We start from the raw sequence: 18747 nt of genomic DNA on the forward strand, positions 1-18747 counted from the left end.
ACCGTCTCTCCTCCACCACAGAGGCAGAAGTGAGGAAATGATCCATATGGCCTGTGAAAACAAGGGCAGCTCTTGCTCACAGGGGCAGAAGAGCTTCTAGCATCCTGCTATCACTGCTGGTACTGCTCTGGGATAGACATGCCCCCTAGCACCTAACACCATCCGAGGAAGCTGCTTGGCTGTGTGTCCTCTGCACTGGGAACTGAGACTGAGGGTGGGACACAGGCAGGGACATATCAGAGGATGCCTTCTCTCTGGACACTGCCCCCATCTCTGAGGGGATCAGGAGGCAAAAGGCAAGGGAGGCCCCTCATACAGCACTACCCAGCCTCTGGTCTGTCATGTTGGGCATCTCGAGACATCTTCTCTCTGAAAAACACTCATCCCCTTACCTCATCACAGCTCTAACAGTTGCCCTGGGACCACAGTCAGCCTCCCAAGGCTGGTGCCAGAAAGAGGGGGAAGCAGGTTCCCATGCAATGCTTGCTCACATGGGTTCTGCCAGGTACCAGCCCCCACCATCCATTAAGCTGGCCTGAGCATTTCCCAGGGGCTTTGCACTGGGCCTCAGAGGTTCAGGGGCTGCCCTGCTCACAATGCAGCTCCCTCCAGCAAGTACCATGATCTTCTCCCTACCCTCCCCCAAGCCTGCCCTCCTCCACAAGCATGTTGTGCTTCTGGTCTGTGCTGAGTCTCCCAAATCAACCCAGTCCCACTGCTGCAGCCCTGCCACAGATGTGCCCTTGCAGTTCCCTGTGCCCCTTTCTGAAGCCCAGCTGTAGGAATGACTCCCTGTTTCCTCCAAAGTCACTTGGGCCAGGTTCATTTGTAGCCATCAGATCTTCACAGTTCCAACCCAGGTTCCCTGCAGCCCTCTTTGTCAGCTCTGGGGAGGGGAACAGAGAAAACAACTCTTACTCAGCATGCCTCGCTGCTCCTCTTGGGATACTGCTTGAAGGACGAGGATGCCACCTAGCCCACAGCCTGGGTGGGGGCCCCTGTGCAAAGCTCCCACCAGGAATCACCCTCTGGCCTGAGGCTGTGGCAGGCTCCTGCCCACAACCCTTTCCCTATGCAGGCTGGAGGCTAGAGCCCATCAAGCGCCTGAACAGTAGCTGGTTTGCTCTCCTCCAGCTTTGTAGCAGCAGTGGCACCTCCCTAGCAGCCGGCATCCCCCTGTTGTTTGCACAACCTGCACAGGGGCAGAGATGGGGCCGCAGCACCCCTGACCCAGGGGTTCCCTTGGGCACAGCAAGGCCCTCACAGTGGCCACCTTCCTTTTCCTGGCCCTGTGGGAAATATTGTCCTTCTCATGCTGGGGCAGGCACACCCTTATGGGATTGTGGCCCATGGATATACACGGGCAAGGGTAGGAGTTCATTGCAAATGTTAAACCCTCAATCAAAGGGTCAAGGGGTAAAGACTGTAACAGATATACCTAATTGTTGTAGCCCATGATTTGCCTTACATGTTATAGAAGTATTATAGCAGGAACCACACAAACCAATGGAGGACTAGCCTCACAAGGAGACATGCAAGTGCAGCAGCGAGCCAACCTGAGCTGGATTTAGTGCCAAATAACTTCAAAAAACACACAATCTTTCCTGTCCTAAGTGACTACCATAATAGATGGAACCCAAGTCATGGACTATATGAACTCAATGGATATTTTATGGACATTTTACATGGGTGGCCCATAGACCACCCCTATCATAGGAAATGACATTTATGTATATATCAAAAGATGGGGAGGGATGTAGTGGTTAATAAGGATGTATGGGATGGTGTGAAACCAGTGCATGACTTAAATGGTATAGAATAAGGGGTGGAGATGACACTGCTTTTGGCTGGGGTGGTGATAATGGAAGCTCTGATGAGCTCATCATTCCAATGTTCTGTTTGCATTCACCAGCACTTCATCTAGACAATGCAATGAACAAAGACCTCATTGTACTAACAGATTCCATTTTGACAAGCCAGCAGTATGATTCTAGCATGAAGGAAGCAGAGACAGTCCCTAGCTGTATCAGCAAGAAATTTTACTTGACACAGTAAACACTGAATAAGCATGATCTTTCATGCTATGACTACAGCCTCCTGTGAACCCGAGAAAGTATTATCCTGCTACATCTGTGCCTATGAATCCATGTTCACTGTCTGAAAGAGACAGTAGTGTGCTGTTGTTAGATGTAGGAAGTGGTCTTGTCTTAATAATCTAACCAAAATTAACTCTGAATGGAGATTCTGTTTAAAAAATCGGACTAATTTAAGAGAAAACTCTCTGAGCTATAGATGAGAGAAATTTAACAAAAGAGTTCAGAATACCATTACCAAAAAGGCAGAGAACAAGGTATTTTACATGAGTTGTATTCCCTCATGGGCTTCAGCAGCTTTGTTGTAAGCCCTACTGGTATGTCCCCACTGCCCTTAGCACCCTATGAGCAGGATATATTCAACTATGAGGAGGTCCAGCTGTGCTGCAGGTCACACCTCATCATCTGAACCCAGTGAGCATCCAAGGCCATGGCTTGGCAGCCGTGGGATGCATGCATGGAGTGCCACGCGCAGTGGCTGTGTCTGAAGCTGCCTGTGCTAGGCCGGTCTGACCGTGCAAACAGAGGGGCATCCTCCTTCCCATGGAGCAGAGCCTGCTCTGGCACCAGAGCAGCAGCACACGGGCTCCAAGCTTTCTGTGGCACAGCCTCTTCTCGGTTGATCCCAAGTGGGACTTGTAGCCATTGGTCAGTAGTAATAACGACAACAGTCATTTTCAAAGAAAATACAGTTTCTCAGAAGCTCATGTCACGTGTTTACTATAGGCAGAAAGTGGGAAGGACCTCCCCTGAAAATGTGTGAAATACCAATAATTTTGAGCTGGGAGCATACAGGGACATAGGATAAAGTTGCTCCTTTCCCTGCCGCACATGAAGTGTGCAATGACTTCTTAAAATGGACCAAGCCAAAATGGGGGCCCCTCAGGGTCTGACCTGTTATGAGAAAGCCTGTTCTATACTGGGCTCAAGAATCTAATAGTAAACACTTCTCTAAGGACCCCAGCCCAGAGAGTTATTTTTAGGGATACTAATGTCATTGGTCCTTGGAGTTGGGTTTCAGTAGAAAGAAGCTAGTGTTTCGCTGACATCTTAAGATATGAAGGAGAGCTTTGAGCTCTCTGAGGAGTGACTGAAACATTTGGCTCTACCAGCTGCACAGGGAACATGATCTGAGCCAAATATAAGAACTGAGGCATTTATACATTTGTTTCAGACATTGCAAGTTCATTTTAAAAAATTATTCTCCCTGCACACATGCACACACAAGTACTCACAGCTGCATGTACCCACACACCAGTTATGATTTTCTAACATTTTCCTTCAGGGTTGGTCTTACTGTTGCTGTGCAGAGCCTGAAGTCTTCATGGGAAGAAATCTCTACATGATGTACAGAGTGGCTACTTTTTCCACAAACTTTTCTGAACATGACCATCATGATCACCCTCTTCTGCCCTGTTTCATCACATCCCCAGCTCTCTTTGGTAAGAAAAGTAGTTCTTTGGTACAGGAGATTGAAAATTTCTTTCAGCTGATCAGATAAAAGTACCTGCGAGAGAGATTTCTCCATTACTTACTTTGCCCCAAGATGTGGATTTCCTTCCTCTGCAGCAGGGTTGAGGTGGTAGTATCTAGCTCTCCACACACATGCTTTGTCTTCTCTTGAATACCACTGAAGAGAGGTCTCACATGGCACATCAGTGTTACTTAGGGAAGCAGCAGCATCATATAGTAGGCAAAGCACAGGTACTACTGATAAATAGCTGCAGCAGTTTCTTTGTCTCTCAGTCTTTAATACCAAAGGCCTTACAAGCCTTAACTTAGCAAAACTATGTGGGAAATTTTCCTGAATTTTACAATGCAAGGTATCATTTATTAGCATGGTCCATGCTCAGAAGTGCTTTGCTATCCCTCCATTACAGCATCTTGTGAGCGCAGTCGTAGTTTTGGTTACCCATCCCTACAGGAGCATCAGGTGAGGAAGAGCATCCCCTTCTCATTGTCCATAGCAGGAACTTTATGGATGGTGTGAACAGCTATGCTTGCTGAGTTCCCAGTATTTGTGCACAAAGATGCTGTTTTCTGGTCAGGGGAAGCTGGTACTCTCTTTCCTTCAAGAGATACTAACAGCCAGCATTGTGGAGAACACTGCATATCTCCTTTTACCCTGAGTTATGTGGTCATAATCAAACACCAAGAACTACACACATTGCTTCTGGGCTGTCAGTAGGTCTATCTACACACAAAATCAAGGATAACTCTTTCACAGGCCAACAAAGAATGCTTAGTCTGCATTGTAGCAGAAAGATGTACAGTCTGTTATTTACCCAGAAGTGCCCAGTGAGAGTGAGACAGATCTGCCTCCAACATGGGACAAAAAAAGAACAAGTTTTCTTCCCAACCCAAGTCTTTTCTTCACACACAAGGTATGGAGAGCAGAATTGCAAACATCCCCAAGCTAGTATACCTTTACTGCTCTCATGCCAGCTCTATTCCAGACCTGATCCCTGGGACAGAACACAGTTTTGTGCCATCCCCTTTTCCACACAGTAGTAACCCAGAAGAAGGAAAGAATATCAAAGAGCTACATAATTCTTCAGAGAAAACAGCAGAGAGATAAAAAAGTATTACAAAATATATATAACAGTCAGAGACAACCAATGACATGCAGGCCATCTGATTAGAAGGGGGGAAGCCCTGTCTAGGGCTGCCTTTGGAGTACACAGATTGGCAGGGTTAAAGGCATCAGGTATAAGAATTTGCCATAAAGGTGACTTGCCCCTGAAGAAAGATAAGCAGGGGCTGTTCAGACAGGAGACTTTGGTACACTTGTATATGTATCCAAATAGCTCCTGAGCAGTCAACCCTGCTGCTAACCTGTTATTTCTTGCTTCCCAAGTGCTGTGCAGAGCCCACCATAGAACTGCTTATCCCACCAAGTGCTTCCTAAAGTACTTCTCCATCAGCATGCTTGTTAGGAAATGCTGCCTTGAACTATACAGCTGGTTCAAGCCAAAATAATCACCACCACCTGGCCTGTAGCGATAGGACATGGGGTAATGGTTTTAAACTAAAAGAAGGTACATTCAGACTAGATATAAGGAAGAAACTTCTTATGATGAGGATGATGAAGCACTGGAACAGGTTGCCCAGAGAGGTGGTAGATGCCCCATTCCTGGAAACATTCAAGGTCAGGTTGGATGGGGCTCTGAGCAACTGATCTAATTGAAGATGTCCCTGCTTATTGCAGGGGGTTGGACTAGATGACCTTTAAAAGTCCCTTCCAACCCAAACTATTCTATGATTCTGTAATGCTGATGATTGTCTTGTGCTTTCTCACTTTTTATATTGAGATGGCACTGCAGAGCACTGTGCCTACACTGGGTAGCATTGGACTAAAATGCCACCTCTTTATAGCAATTCTGAGAAACTGTTGGTGAATCACAGGACTGGGCCAAGTCCTGTGGAAAACTGGCTTTTTTTCCTCCTCAGTTATAACCTGCAAAGTGCCAGACTTTTCTCAGTGGTGCCCAGTGAGGACATAAGAGGCAATGGGCAAAAACTGAAATACAGGAAATTCCTTTAAACATAAGAAAAGACTTTTTTTCTGTGAGGGTGGTCAAACATTGGAGCTGGGTGCAGAGAGGTTGTTTAGCCTCCATCCTTGGAAATAGTCAAACCCAGCTGGGCAAGGTCTTGAGCAACCTGCTTTAATTCACCCTACTTGAGCAAGGGGGTTGGACTGTATGATTTCCAGAGGTGCTTTCTAATCTCAAGTATTCCAGGATTCTACATGGAATGTAGAATTCTGCATGGAATGTAAAAATGGGCCACAAAACTGGACAAACAGAGTTAATACATAAAAGAACCAAAGATCAGGAACTGGTGTGAAAGTTAAAAGTTCAGAAAGAATATTAATATGAGCAACTCTGATCGCCCCTTTTCTCTTCAAAGCAATAAAGGATGTAGGCAAAAAATAGCCAAGTTCTCTGCTGCTGTGTCAATAGAATGGAATAGAATAGAACAAAATAGAATAGAAGGTACATGATGCTTATCTTGTGTGTTATTGTAGCCAGAACATGCTAATGTCTGTTAGTGTAATTGCCCTTTGAAAATTAACAGTGATCAACCTGAGTTTTTTTTAATAAGCCTTCTGACCCTTAGGTCCAGACTCATGAGGAAAATCAAGATAGATTTTCTGTAAATTTGACTGTGGATGAGAATTTGAATAGAATAGAAGAGTATTTTTAGAATTATGTCACAATGATTGTCCAAAGGGGACTGTTGTACTTAATTTGTGCAAAGAAATAGAATTCATTCATGATCAGCCAGACATTGCCTCATACTGGCATCTAGGAATTTGTTATTCAGAAGACAAAATGCTTGAGCTGTTTCTGTAACTCGGAATAACTCCTGAATAGAAAAGAGTTCTTCATGACTACATATGTACCTTTTATAAGACAAATGCTCTTTAGATGTCTTCTCCATTTGCACTGATACCTGAGGGAATGGTTTCTAAATGTGTCTGAATTTGGCTTAATAACTCAGACTCTATTCAACAAGAAAACATAAAAACCAGAAGTAGGACAATTGCCTTCCTGAATCCTATCTATTTTGAAGGGTTCTTCTCCCTTCGATTGATTTACTTTCCAACAAGCTTCCTACCTGTCAACACTGACTGGTTAATTAGTGTGTTTAAAATAGCTAAGAAATGCTAAGATCCGTGTCTTACAAGCCAGTCAGACTGTGGAGCTTTCCAAACATGCTTGTCATTCACTAGTTATCTAAGACACTGCCAAAGTATCTTTAGTAGTGGTTATTGCACTTCTTCCAGTCCAGCTAAGGCCAGCTAAAAGGTTAGCTTTATCATAAGAAAACAAGCCTAGAGGAAGAGTGGCAAAGGAACACTGAACAAGCAGTGAGTCTCACCCCTTGCTACCATAACCCTCAACATTACAAATAGAGGAAAACAGCAACTGCCTAAATCCTATTAAATGCAACACTGATTGCCTTCTCAGTAGCTCTAGTTAAACTTCTTATTGCCTAAATAAGTGCCAGCTGGAACTGTTCTTAGATGTTCAGTGTTAGGTGTTACGTTCATTCAGAAGCAGCCTCAACCTGGGGGGACAGGTGCCTTTTTGCTGCCTAAATCTTTTGGGATTTAGGTTAGACAGAGTGTTATCTAAAAATCTCTTTCAGTTTCCAGGATGTGTAATCAAACATAGGTTCAGGAATGTCTAGTGATTACAGCATATGCTGAGATAGTGAAATAGCTGTGCTGTGGGCTCTCATTAGCCTGAGGGACCATCAAATAACATACTGACAATGCTGTAATCATTAAGATAAAGGCCACTTCTTGTAGAACAGTATTCAACTTTCAAGATTTGTGGCCCAGAAGAACAGCAGACAAAAGAATACAGTTGGCAGATCTGGGTCTGTTTCCTGCTAAGATGTGACTTCTTAGCAAGATGTTGTGACGGAGACCTGAAACGTAAGGTTGCCCAGCAAATTTGCAACTGCAGTACAATTGGTTGATTCTATATTGGCTTGTTTGACAGTTAACTTGAGTCAGTTTGTTTGTGACAAAATCAGGGGTGTTAGAGGGTAGAAAAGGGAAAACGTGGGATAGGAATGGTGGAAAAAGGAAGAAAGAGAAAGTATTATTCTTTTTTTATATGGACAAGATAGCAGGAAGTGCAATGATTCCAAGCACAAAAGCAGAGTAGAATGCAACTTCACACATAGTTGCTGTGAAATAGAAAGAGGCTGCTCAGAAATGAGGCTGCATAGGAAAGTGGTTACAGCTATGTTAGGTAAGTATATTTAGGATGAAATATTGCTCAAGCAAGACTCTTTAGCCAGGAAGTAAACTTCAGCTTCTAGACATTATCTAAACAGGTTGGATACATCAGTTTTTGAAGCAAGCTCATGGGCCATAAATCTATGCCTCTAATTGTCATATGAAGTTAGCTAGTCTACAGATAAAGAGGGGTTCCTAAAACATCCAATCTATCCTCCAGCAGAATGACCTAAAATCTACATGAAAGCCAGGTAAATGTCAGGATGCTTTGTTAGCAAAGGGTTCAGGAGCCCAAGTCTTTGCATGGAGAGACGGGTAGATCTGAAAGCAGGATATACTCTCAAAAAACCTTATGTAATAGGCATTGCAGTAAAGAAAGTTTAAAAATCCCATTAACCATGGCTCTAGCAGTACTAAAGTCCAACTTTTGGAAATTTTAGAAGCACTCCTTTTGGAAGAAGAGAGTATTCGGTTACTGATGGGGAACTATATCATTCTTCCCAAATAGTCAATCCAATAAGCTGCACTGTAGCTAAGACAGCCAGTAGGTATGAGGTTGGTCTCTTTGTTCATTCACCACTGAGTTTCTGCTATTTGATTAGCCACATGGTCAAAAAGATGCAAGGTCAGAGAGATCCACTGATCTCATTGGCAATTTATGGGAATGCGGTCCTAAGTCTCGTGTGGATCAAGTCATGACATATGTTCAAACATTACGTAGTGACTTAAAATTCACACTGGATCTGGTACAGCAATATGTACCCAAGACCTCTAAGTTTCAAAGAAGTGTTATATGATAAAAATAGATTAATATTATAAAAATGTGAATGCATCCATTTCAATGGAAAATTTGAAGGTTTGAGACACGAAGGGGAAGGTTGAAATAAATAATAATGTTGCCTATGATATTAAAAAATCCTCAGAGCTAGGTCATTCAACTTTTATGGATGAGTAGGTTAAAACTTTATTGTGGCAGGGTTAGATAGAGTAGACAGTAAGGAGATATTACAGGCTATAGACATTGCTAGATCTGTGTACTGACAGTTCAGAAAAAATCACCATAAATGTATAATTTGAGGAAGAATTAATTAGAAAGAGAAGCAATAAGTTTTTTGCAGAAGGATCAAAAGACAGGTTTTTCTCAAGCCAGGTTTAGCTGATCACAGGTTCATGCTATTCTCACCAGAGACAACCAATAGACATTTAAGTGTATCTGGTTGAGGTGATTTTGAGAGTAGCTCTGTAAAGAATGTTGGAACTAGAATTTATGTCTACTTAATTCATGCTTCCTCACTAATTGTGGTAAGTAAGAAAAGTGGGATGTTAAGGTCTTGAGCAGACTGCAGAAAACTTAACAAGGTGGCTCTGCCCAGTCAGTATCCCATATATAAAATATGCTCATTTATCACTCTAGGCAGAACAGAATACTTCTCTATGTAGGGTTTAAGACTATTGACAAATCGCATTGAAAAAAGAATTTTCAGGAAATTAGTCTGCATTTACCACTGACATAGGACAATGAGTTGAGTTTAACAAAATTCTTTCTGGATAGAAAAGAGAAATACATTTCAGAGATCAGTCAGCTGAGTGTTTGTAGAGTACTTGTTCTTGCTACTCACAGTAGTTTATCCACAAAGTGCAATCTACCATTTTTTCCATAAAAAGAGATCTGGAACAAAATCTGCATTTTCTTGAGCTGATTGGTACACTCATTAAAAAACCCCAATCTTTGTGTGATCTGCAACTTGCAAATACTGTTGTCAGCCATGCTCTCAGAATTAGAAGAGTATGCTTGGAAAGATCAATATGGCCTGTAAACCATTAGTGTATATGGTATGATGTAGGAAGTGCAACTTCATTCTGCTGTTCCCCGGGTAAAAGGAGAGCTCCCAGGAATGTTGGCAGATGATAAGCAGAAATGCCAGAACACTAATCCTTCAGAGCAAATCTTTTCATTGCTACACTTCGACTAACATGTTGCTGTGATCGGGACCTGGAGATGGTAAGAACACACTTTCTTTATTAGATTTGATAAGTATTGGATCAGATTAAATTAATTACAGGGAATACCTTCTATATCCCCCATGGAACTTGTCTGTTAAATATGGAGCTTAACATGCTGTTTTACCTTCTTAAGATGTCCTCTAAGGATCTGTTTGAATGTTCCTGATAAAGACTTCATGTGCTGGGGCGGGGCAGGAGTTTTGAACTGATTTCTTGAAATAACCCAATAGTTACCATTACTAATGTGAGTTGTGGAGTAATTCTCTAGGAAGAAAGGCAGTTGGGACCAATAATTTATATGCATATGTAAAAAGGAATATCTGGGGCTAAATGTAAATCTCCCAAGAATATTACTGATAAAGACTAGTTTGTTCTACAGTTCATACAAGGCAGTGGCAGAGATGTCCATCTTCTTTCCTAATCTTGCTCTTGCCTTCAAGAACTAATACCTGCAATGCACTGTGCATTTGTAATTTAGCCTTACTACATAAAAAGGGAAGCAAACATTCCATGTCTCCACATAGGGAATTTGGAAAATGGACTTTCATACACGTGAAGTGTTCTCTTTCCAGCAATAACTCTCTGTTCCACACATAGACTAAAGCAACTTAGTCCCTTGGAAAGGTCCCAAAACAGCCAACTGAGAGTAGAAAGATGGGTAAATGTGCAACCTGTGATTGAAAATGGGCAGTACTGAATGTGCAGCCAAGGTGAATAATGCACGCACCTTCTATTTCCACAGCAAGTATCACTCTTAAGTGACATTCAGAATGCCATTTCCTTCACACATTTAAGCAGCTGAGTGACTCCAGTTACAGAAAAGGTGAGTGAAGTAAAAAGGCTTAGAAGCCTCTGAGTAAAGTGCAGAAAGCTGAGGGACAACAGGTGGCAAAAAGAGTCAGAGAAGGACAGAGAGGTGGATGGAAGAGAAGTTAGGGTTGCTAGCATGATATTGCTATTAGGATGCAAATGACTCAGAAAAAGAGGTTAGGTGGCATGTTCCTTAGCTGACCCTCCATCTATCAGAATTGGAGAGGTGTCATGATGCAGGCAGATTATCATAACTCTGATGTGTGACTCTAAGACACTATAAATGGAATCTACAACTAAACTATGCTTTGCCTGAACTTTGTATGGATATTTCCTATCCATCTTAAGCTGTAAAGACTGTTTCACCCAATCACTGCTTTACCAAGCATGCAGGCAGAACCTTTGCCTTCTGCATCCATGTTATCAACTCCCTGAAGCTCCCTCAGGGATTTTTCCAGCTAGCCTGTGTCCTCCTGGAGCAGGGTGACCTCTAGGGGCCCTCGGGCAGACCTGGCATGGAATGAGCATGTGCTCTGCTCTTCACTCTGCCTTGCACATTTGCAAACCTTGGACTTTGTCTATTAGTACCCCCAGTGTGAGGTCTTTATGTATGTTGCATCACATATTATCAAGGGCTACCCAAGTAAGTAGAATAAGATGCTTCAACAGACTTCTTCCTTTCTCTCTTTCATGAGAAAGACAGGATCTTTTTCAGCTAGTAGTTTCTTCTGGGGTTTGAATAGACTTGTAAGTCATGAAGAACAGAATTGATAAATTTGGTTTGTCAGAATTCACTGAGTAGAAGTTTCCTTCTGCAGAACAGGAATATTTTCAGTTAATGTTATTCTGTCAGTGAAACAGTGCTTATTTACTTAGGAGGCACATCACTGATATCCAGATTATTGTAGCTCTAATTCTTTGCAATCCATGCAGCTCCACTGGAGTACACCAGCTGCATCTACTTTCTCTCAGAGATGTTCCTTTATGGTAATTAAGGACCAATGCTTTTTCAAGCTCAATGACCTCTACATTACCAGCTAGTAGGCAGTCTGACTACACAAGGTGCTTATACAAGCTGATTCTACTCTTCAAGGTATGGCATCAAACTAAATACATGAGAAATGAAATATATTTTCATTTATATGAATGAATGAGAGATATTTCCCCAATATAAATGAGGAACATTTTCAGATTCACAAGAACTAAACAAGTATTTAAGACATAACATGTATTATTTGACTTTTTCTGGACATATGCAGCCTGGTGGCATATGCAGGTTGACTTGTTTCTATTAAACACCATCACCACTGTAAATGTTCAGCATGTTAATCACCATTGTAGTTTAAAATTTTACTTTTTGAAAAAATAATAGGAAAACCTCTATTTTAATTATGGAGTACTCATCTTCTATTCAAAGAAATAATCAGATCAAACATGTAAAGTCCTTGTAAAATTTCATTGCAAAATAATACCATGACCCTATGTATGAATGCTATGAGGTCTACATATTGGATTCTACCAAGATAATTTTTCTGGTCACTGAACAAATAGAAAGCAGACAGAAAACAAATAGTTTTGTAATAACACCAACTAAAAACGTTTTAGTTTAGTTACTAAAAAAATAATTTTGGACTGACATATGCATAGAGTTTTCCTCCAAATTATATAGACTGCATACATATTTTTCTTTACGTCTTCAGAAATACCAACATAGAAAATGTTGGCCAGGAGAGTTCTTTCAACAAAAGAATATTCAACTGCCAGTATTTTTATTCATAGACATTTTCCTTTATCCAAGATACTTACAGTGACCTTAAATGTTCTTTAAAAAAACAAAGGTATGTTCTTCCTTATGTGATGCTATTTGCTCAAATTGTCTTTTGCTAGTAAACCAAATGAAACATCTAGTTATAATAATGTAATAACTATGGTTATAGTTGCTCATATAATCATAATTGTAACTATTTTACACATTTAAAGATAGCCTCAAGCCTATAAATTCTTACAATAAAAGGGCAGCAAATGTTCTTGTCACTTTTTGCCACCTCTAACTCTCATTCCTTTCTCTTTGGTGTCACCCTTACCTGCAGCACTCTTCTAAGACCAACATGTATCAGTTTTGCTTATATTTCTTCCCCAAAGCTAACATCAGTTTGCTTCTAATTCCCAAATGTCCTTGTCCCTTTTTCATATCCTTTCCTTTCACATATAACCACACCTTTCCAACCCATTTAGTCTAGGTGCCAGGTCCTCAGCACTTGCTGTTCTGTGCCACTGATCTTCTCCTATTGGGCCGCTTTACTCGCTAAGGAAGAGGCAGCCTGTGTTTCAAGTGTGTGTTAGTGACTGACCCTGCCTCTCACAGCAGCCCTGTCTCCCAGGCAGCTGGTCCTGCTGACATGTCCCAGAGGGAAAGGGGAAGCTGATGTGTGATTGCTCTCGCCCCAGCCCCAGGCTTCCCTTGCGAGAGGAAACCTCAGGACAGGAGAGGCAGACAAAGGAGATGAGGGGCAGGATTTCTTCTTCCCTCTGTAGCCCTGTTCTGCTTCTGTGTTTGAACAGTGAAGGTCTAGGTGGGCTTTTCTTGGGTCCACAGTGCCATTTTAACATCCATTTCATGGGGAAGAATATTGTGATTACTTATCTGTTTTGAAGTAGCTTAAAGGTAGTCTATGGCAATGACTTGTCTACACTTCAGGCTGCAAAGGGCTTTCTCTGTTGCCTTTGCTGGCCTAAGAGTCTAGGAGGTCCTCATCTGTGAAGGCTGGATCTCATGGTCATCCTAGGATGAGTGAGGGTGATCCGGAGCCCTGGGCCTCTCCTGGTGCCTGCACTGTGAAGGTCCAGCCAGATCACAACTGTCAAAAGAGGTGCTGCAGTCACTCTCCTTAGGCTGCACACTGACCTGTGGCTGCTTCTGTCAGCTCAGGGTCTTTTCTTTCAGCATTGATGACCCTAACAAGTCTGAGCCTTCTTTGGCCCACTCCACGGGTCTTTGTTCTGTCCCAGTGGTGAATACATGAGACTGGCTGTCCCACCTGGTTGGATTTTAACCTTTCTGGTGTGATTCTTTCATAGTGCGTGGGCCAGGAAGTTTCAGCAGCTCTAAAAGCACCCATTTTCAAGTGTGTCCCAGTTGTGGGTCTGTAGCGGACCAGCCACCCAGAGGAGGGTCCACCTTGATGGCTCCATGCTGCCACCCCCTGGCAATGGGCGCCTTGAGCAGTGGGCCTGGTCGGCTGCTGCCTCCCGAGCTCCCTGTGACTGACAGGAGCCTGCTGGAGCCCCAAGCTAAGAAGAAAGCTGATGGGTCATCTGCCCTCAGCAACAGCCCAGATGGTGAGGCAGTGGGCACAGCCACTTTCCCAGCTGATGTCTCTGGGCCCTACACCAGCACCCACCCTGGGGTCTCACGGCAGCTAGCTGCATTTCCTTTAGTTGTTGCCACTGCCTTGGGCAGATGTCAGTGTGGCGCAGTGGGCCACTGCCTCATAGCACCCATGGTCTCCTCAGGGCCTCTCCACCTAAGGGTGAGCAGGCAGGCAGTTCTCTTGCAATGCCTGCCAGTGCTCACCCCATGGTCTCGACCTCCACAAAGCTGGCAGGGTGCTTACCTTCCTACCCACTCCACATGCATTCCTTGAGCCTCCAGACTGGACCTGCCCCCTCTGATGGCTCTTGCCTCATTTGAACCATTTCAGCCTGGGAGAACGAAGTAAGCCATGAGAAGTTCACTGGGCTGAGAATATTGTTTGTGTGGGCACGTGACACAGTAGCTTGGCATCACAGTTTAAGACAGAGAAGATCATCTACCTCCAGCCCTGGTTTCTAAGGGAAAAGGATAGCTAAGGCAAGCATGACCTGTCTAAGCAGTTTCTTAACAACCTGTCTCTCCAAAAGACTCCTTGCAAGTACTGAGGAGAGAGCCAAGCACACAACTTCTGGTAGTACAGCCTCTGCTCACTCTCACCTAACAACTGTGCAAGGGGATGTGCTTCATACCACAGAATGGATTAGATTTTTCCACTAGGCACATGAAAAAAATATTATTGTGGTGGCTCAGTGAAAATTTTTTAAGACATTATTTAAGCATGCAACTAAAAGGGGCACAGCAGATTTCTTCTGGCCTCCATTTATAGGCTAGAGATGTGCTGCTGAGGTAGAACCTCCATGTATACATCCCAAGATTTTAGGTCCACCTGCAGGGTTCAAATCTGTATGGCTAGTTCCTGAGATGGGAAAGGATCTGCTAAGTAATTTTACACATTTCCAATAAATAGTGCATCTTTTTTGCAGAAGTGCAGGTTTCCCTTTTCTTTCTATACAAGGTTATCTTAGAAAGCCTCCCAAAAAAGGAAAACTGAATTTGCCCAGAATATTCTGTACTGCACTCCTTTCAAGTAGGGAAGGTCCATCATACTCAGCTGGTGCTGATACATGCTCAAGATTTCACAGTAACTTGTGCGTTGTCTGTTGAGTATGATTTTAAAGTGTCTCTAAAATCTATTCTACATGGCAACTCACACATCCTGACTAGTGGGAACATGGAAGGAGATATTTCCTTGCTGTGGGCTGTTTGGTACATACCATATATGTGGATCTAAGTTCCCATTCTAAGTCTAATAATAAAATTAGTGTCGTTGATAAAGAAAAGCCTCAATTAACAAAAGGGTTAAAATTTTTACATAGAATACTTTCTCGTAACAGCCTCTTTTGTGTGGTATTACGCTTACCCTCCCAATGTTACTTTCTGTCCTAAGGTTGATTCTTCAATCTTTCTTAAGAATGTTGGTGCAGCAAGGAGGGAGCCTACTATGAGTTACCAGCATCCTCAAGTCTTTGCTAGGAGGAGTATGGCATAGCAGGGATTTGTTCCTACTTAGTCTTGGGTTTGCTTGGGTTTATTTTTATCTATTTCCTTATCATAGTCTGCTTCCCTTTCACTGGTTCCCAACTGAAGTTGAAAAGGTTCAGAGTAGCTTCCTGTGCCTCAATTATCATGAAAGGTAGTTCCTTATTATGCAGTGACTCCCAAGACTTGTCAGACCTTTACCATATAAGGTATTCACAAAGCTTAACCTAAAACAGATTACATAATAGTTGTTTGACTACTACAGAGTTATGAAAACAACCTAAAACCACTTCAGGCCCAGACAAGCCCTAAGACCATGCACTGTCAGGTCAATACAAACCCACAAGCCTTCTGCTATTAATGGAAAAAAATCATATTTACTGCTCTGCAATATGGAGATTTTAAGGAACTGAAGCATGTTAGTATAGACAGAGAATGGTCAGGTATTCAGAAGGAGGATTAAAAAGAAGATGAACTGATGGCAAAGACAGTATCAGAAAACAGAGTCTGGCTGGTGTCTGTCATGAAGCATGACTGCAGAGAATAAAATGGAGTGAAAGAAATCTGAAGTCTACTAGGGAACCATAGGAAGCCTTCTAACATGTCATGGGAAGGAAGAGCTAGGCTGGCATCACTGCTAGGTGTTAGATAGATTTATTAGGTTCTTTGTGGCTGAAAATTGATCAGCTCAAAAAAAAGCTCATTCTCATCACTCTTTCAGACAGCAATGACAGAGATGTCTGGGGTTTCTGCTTTCTCATCCTTGCTACTGACAGCAGGACAACCTCAAAAATACTGGTGTGTTGGTGAGTTTGCATCTTGGAGACAGATAATATAAAGACTCATTTTGATAATTCTGTCTCAACCATACAGACATGGAGCTATTGGCTGGAAGTTTCCACCAGAGTGAGCAAAGCTCACTGGAAGATCACTTTGCTCTTTGAAAGCAAAGTCCATGCTATGACAGTGGTTTCTGCACACACTGACTGAGAGACCACTGCCAGCCCTCACAACTTCCCAGGAAACCTCAAAAGCTCCAATGGCAAGGTCTCCTTTGAAAGCTTTGTAGATTAATAGAGCCAAAGTTTTCAGAGACCACTGACCTCAGACCTGGGCATAGCCATGGTCTGCATGCCATGCCTGACCAAGCAGGTGATAGCTTTCCATGCAGTGCTCTCACCTTGACAACGCAGCTCCAAGGCAAACACAGTCATAGCTAGAGATCGACTTTTTAAATTTGACTTTTTGGCAATATGTAATCCAGGCATTAGGCATCCAGGGAGCAAGCTATGGAGAGGATAGACTGTGAACTCATGAGAGCAACCCAGAAACCTCCATATCCTGCCCAAAACATATGTTCACACCTCTGCCCATGACTAGCAGCCTCATTTTCCACCCCTAAAGGACTTGGAGAGGAAAATGCTTTCCCATCCCCCAAATGGATTCATGCTCTGGTGGCAGTAGATAAGCCTGTAAGAAAAGTGAAACCAAGGATGCTCTTACCCTCAAGTGCTCTCTGAACCTCTGTCTTTCTACACAGCTCTTAGCCTTTGCACCACAGACAGGATTTCTGTGCAGCTGGTATATTCCAGTAGATTTCTTCTCCATGAACATGTCCAAGTGTCTTTTCAATCCATGTAATCCTTTAGTTTGCAGTGACACGGAGTTCCACAGCTTAACTGCATGCTTTGTGAAGAACCCACGCGTCTTTGTGGCTTTGAATACCTTGCCTTCAGGTAGGTTCATTTGATTTACACACACACACACACACACACACACTCACACACTCACAAACACACACTGTCCTCCACCTTCTGCCCTCTGCACTCTCCTGTTTCTTTTAATGCCAGAGCCGGTTGGAACATTGGTCCTGTCAAGCCTCTCCACACTGTGCTGATTTTACAGTTCTGCTTTGTATGCCCACTCAGTTCTTTCCCATCTGAAGTCTCTGGATTTGTTTAATTGGTCCTCCTGTGGAAGCCCCTCCATGTGTCTGATCACCTTTATTGCCTTTGGAATCATAATTCCTTGCAAATTCAGTTTGTCTCTTTTTGTTTTCTCTTTTTCTACCACTGCTGAGAAATGAGTGGGTATTTTCACACAGTTACACAGCATACATGGAAGACCTTGCTCCTGGTGGGTAATTGTCGGCTCACAGTCCATCTTTTCATATGTGACACTGCATTATGTTTCCCCACACATATAGTTCTGTGGTTTTAACTGTATTGCGCTTTGTATGCTATTTCATGCCACTGTTTATTCAGTGGCATGAAGGCCTTCTGCATTTCTTAGGTATCAGTCATTGTCCTTACTGCCCAGAACAGCATTATTTTATTGGGAAACATTGTGTTCCTTCCTGTTCAACACCTCTTCAGCTTGATTTATCAAGAGCTTGAACAACACAGGCCCCAGCACAAATAACTTTTTTTTCACTCTGTGTCTTTGAGGATTATTTATCTGAGTGAGAAGCTTCCTTCTTATCCCATGGCTTCATCGCTTCCATAAAAGCCTTTGTTGGGATAGCTTGCTGAAAGGTTTTGGAAATCCCAGTTGATTATATCAGCTGGATCTCCCTGCCCACGTGCTCATCTACCCTTTCAAAGGTTTCTGTGTTGATTCACATATAAGGCTGACTTGAATTTAATGGAATACTGTCTTTGGAAGGACATAAATAACCTGTCCTCAGTTCCCCATACCAGTTCTTTCCCAGGAGGTGTTACATATTGCGGGTTGGTCCAGTGCTCACTGGGAATTCAGAAGCCGTGGCTGTGACAGTCCTCTGAGCTCTGCCCCAACAGGCAGTGACTGAGACTGAACATGATGGCTTTTTACCCCTGCTCTCAAGTCTTCATTGTCAGTTCATGTGGAGCTCTGCTCAGGCTCAGAATCAAGCTGCCATTTGTCTGCCCAGCTTCCTTGTTACTTTTTCTGCACATTGAATGGAAAATCAGTAGGCTAGACTGGAAATGCCAGCTACTAATGAAGACTGCTGTGTTTCCCTTCCACTGATGGGCTATTGCGGCTGCCTCTTCTCTGCTCACTGTCTGCTGTGACCTCTCTTGCCATAGGATAGTGAGAGAAGCTCCTGTTTGAGGCCTTGAGTTTCTACAATATCACTAAGGAAAGCACCACGTTCAACAGATGGGCTCTCTCATCAGGAAAGAAAGATTCCCCCAGGCAGGGTAGTGTTTCAGAGGGTAGTGTGCCAGAGACTCAGCTTTTGTGGACAC

At 43.1% G+C, this 18747-nt stretch overlaps 1 long non-coding RNA gene across 2 annotated transcripts in view; it reads left to right on the forward strand.

Annotated features, from left to right (window-relative positions):
• The first annotated feature begins 9722 nt into the window (after nt 1-9722).
• LOC138688126 (uncharacterized) overlaps nt 9723-18747 on the forward strand; it is a 92308-nt gene continuing 83283 nt past the window's right edge. Inside the window, exon 1 of one of the 2 annotated variants that reach the window (XR_011327178.1) lies at nt 9723-9853. This is a non-coding gene — a long non-coding RNA (uncharacterized lncRNA). The remainder of the gene's footprint in view (nt 9854-18747) is intronic. The other variant, XR_011327177.1, reaches the window with a different exon arrangement.

Source organism: Haliaeetus albicilla, chromosome 12 (assembly GCF_947461875.1).
Source record: "Haliaeetus albicilla chromosome 12, bHalAlb1.1, whole genome shotgun sequence".
Lineage (NCBI taxonomy): Eukaryota > Metazoa > Chordata > Aves > Accipitriformes > Accipitridae > Haliaeetus > Haliaeetus albicilla.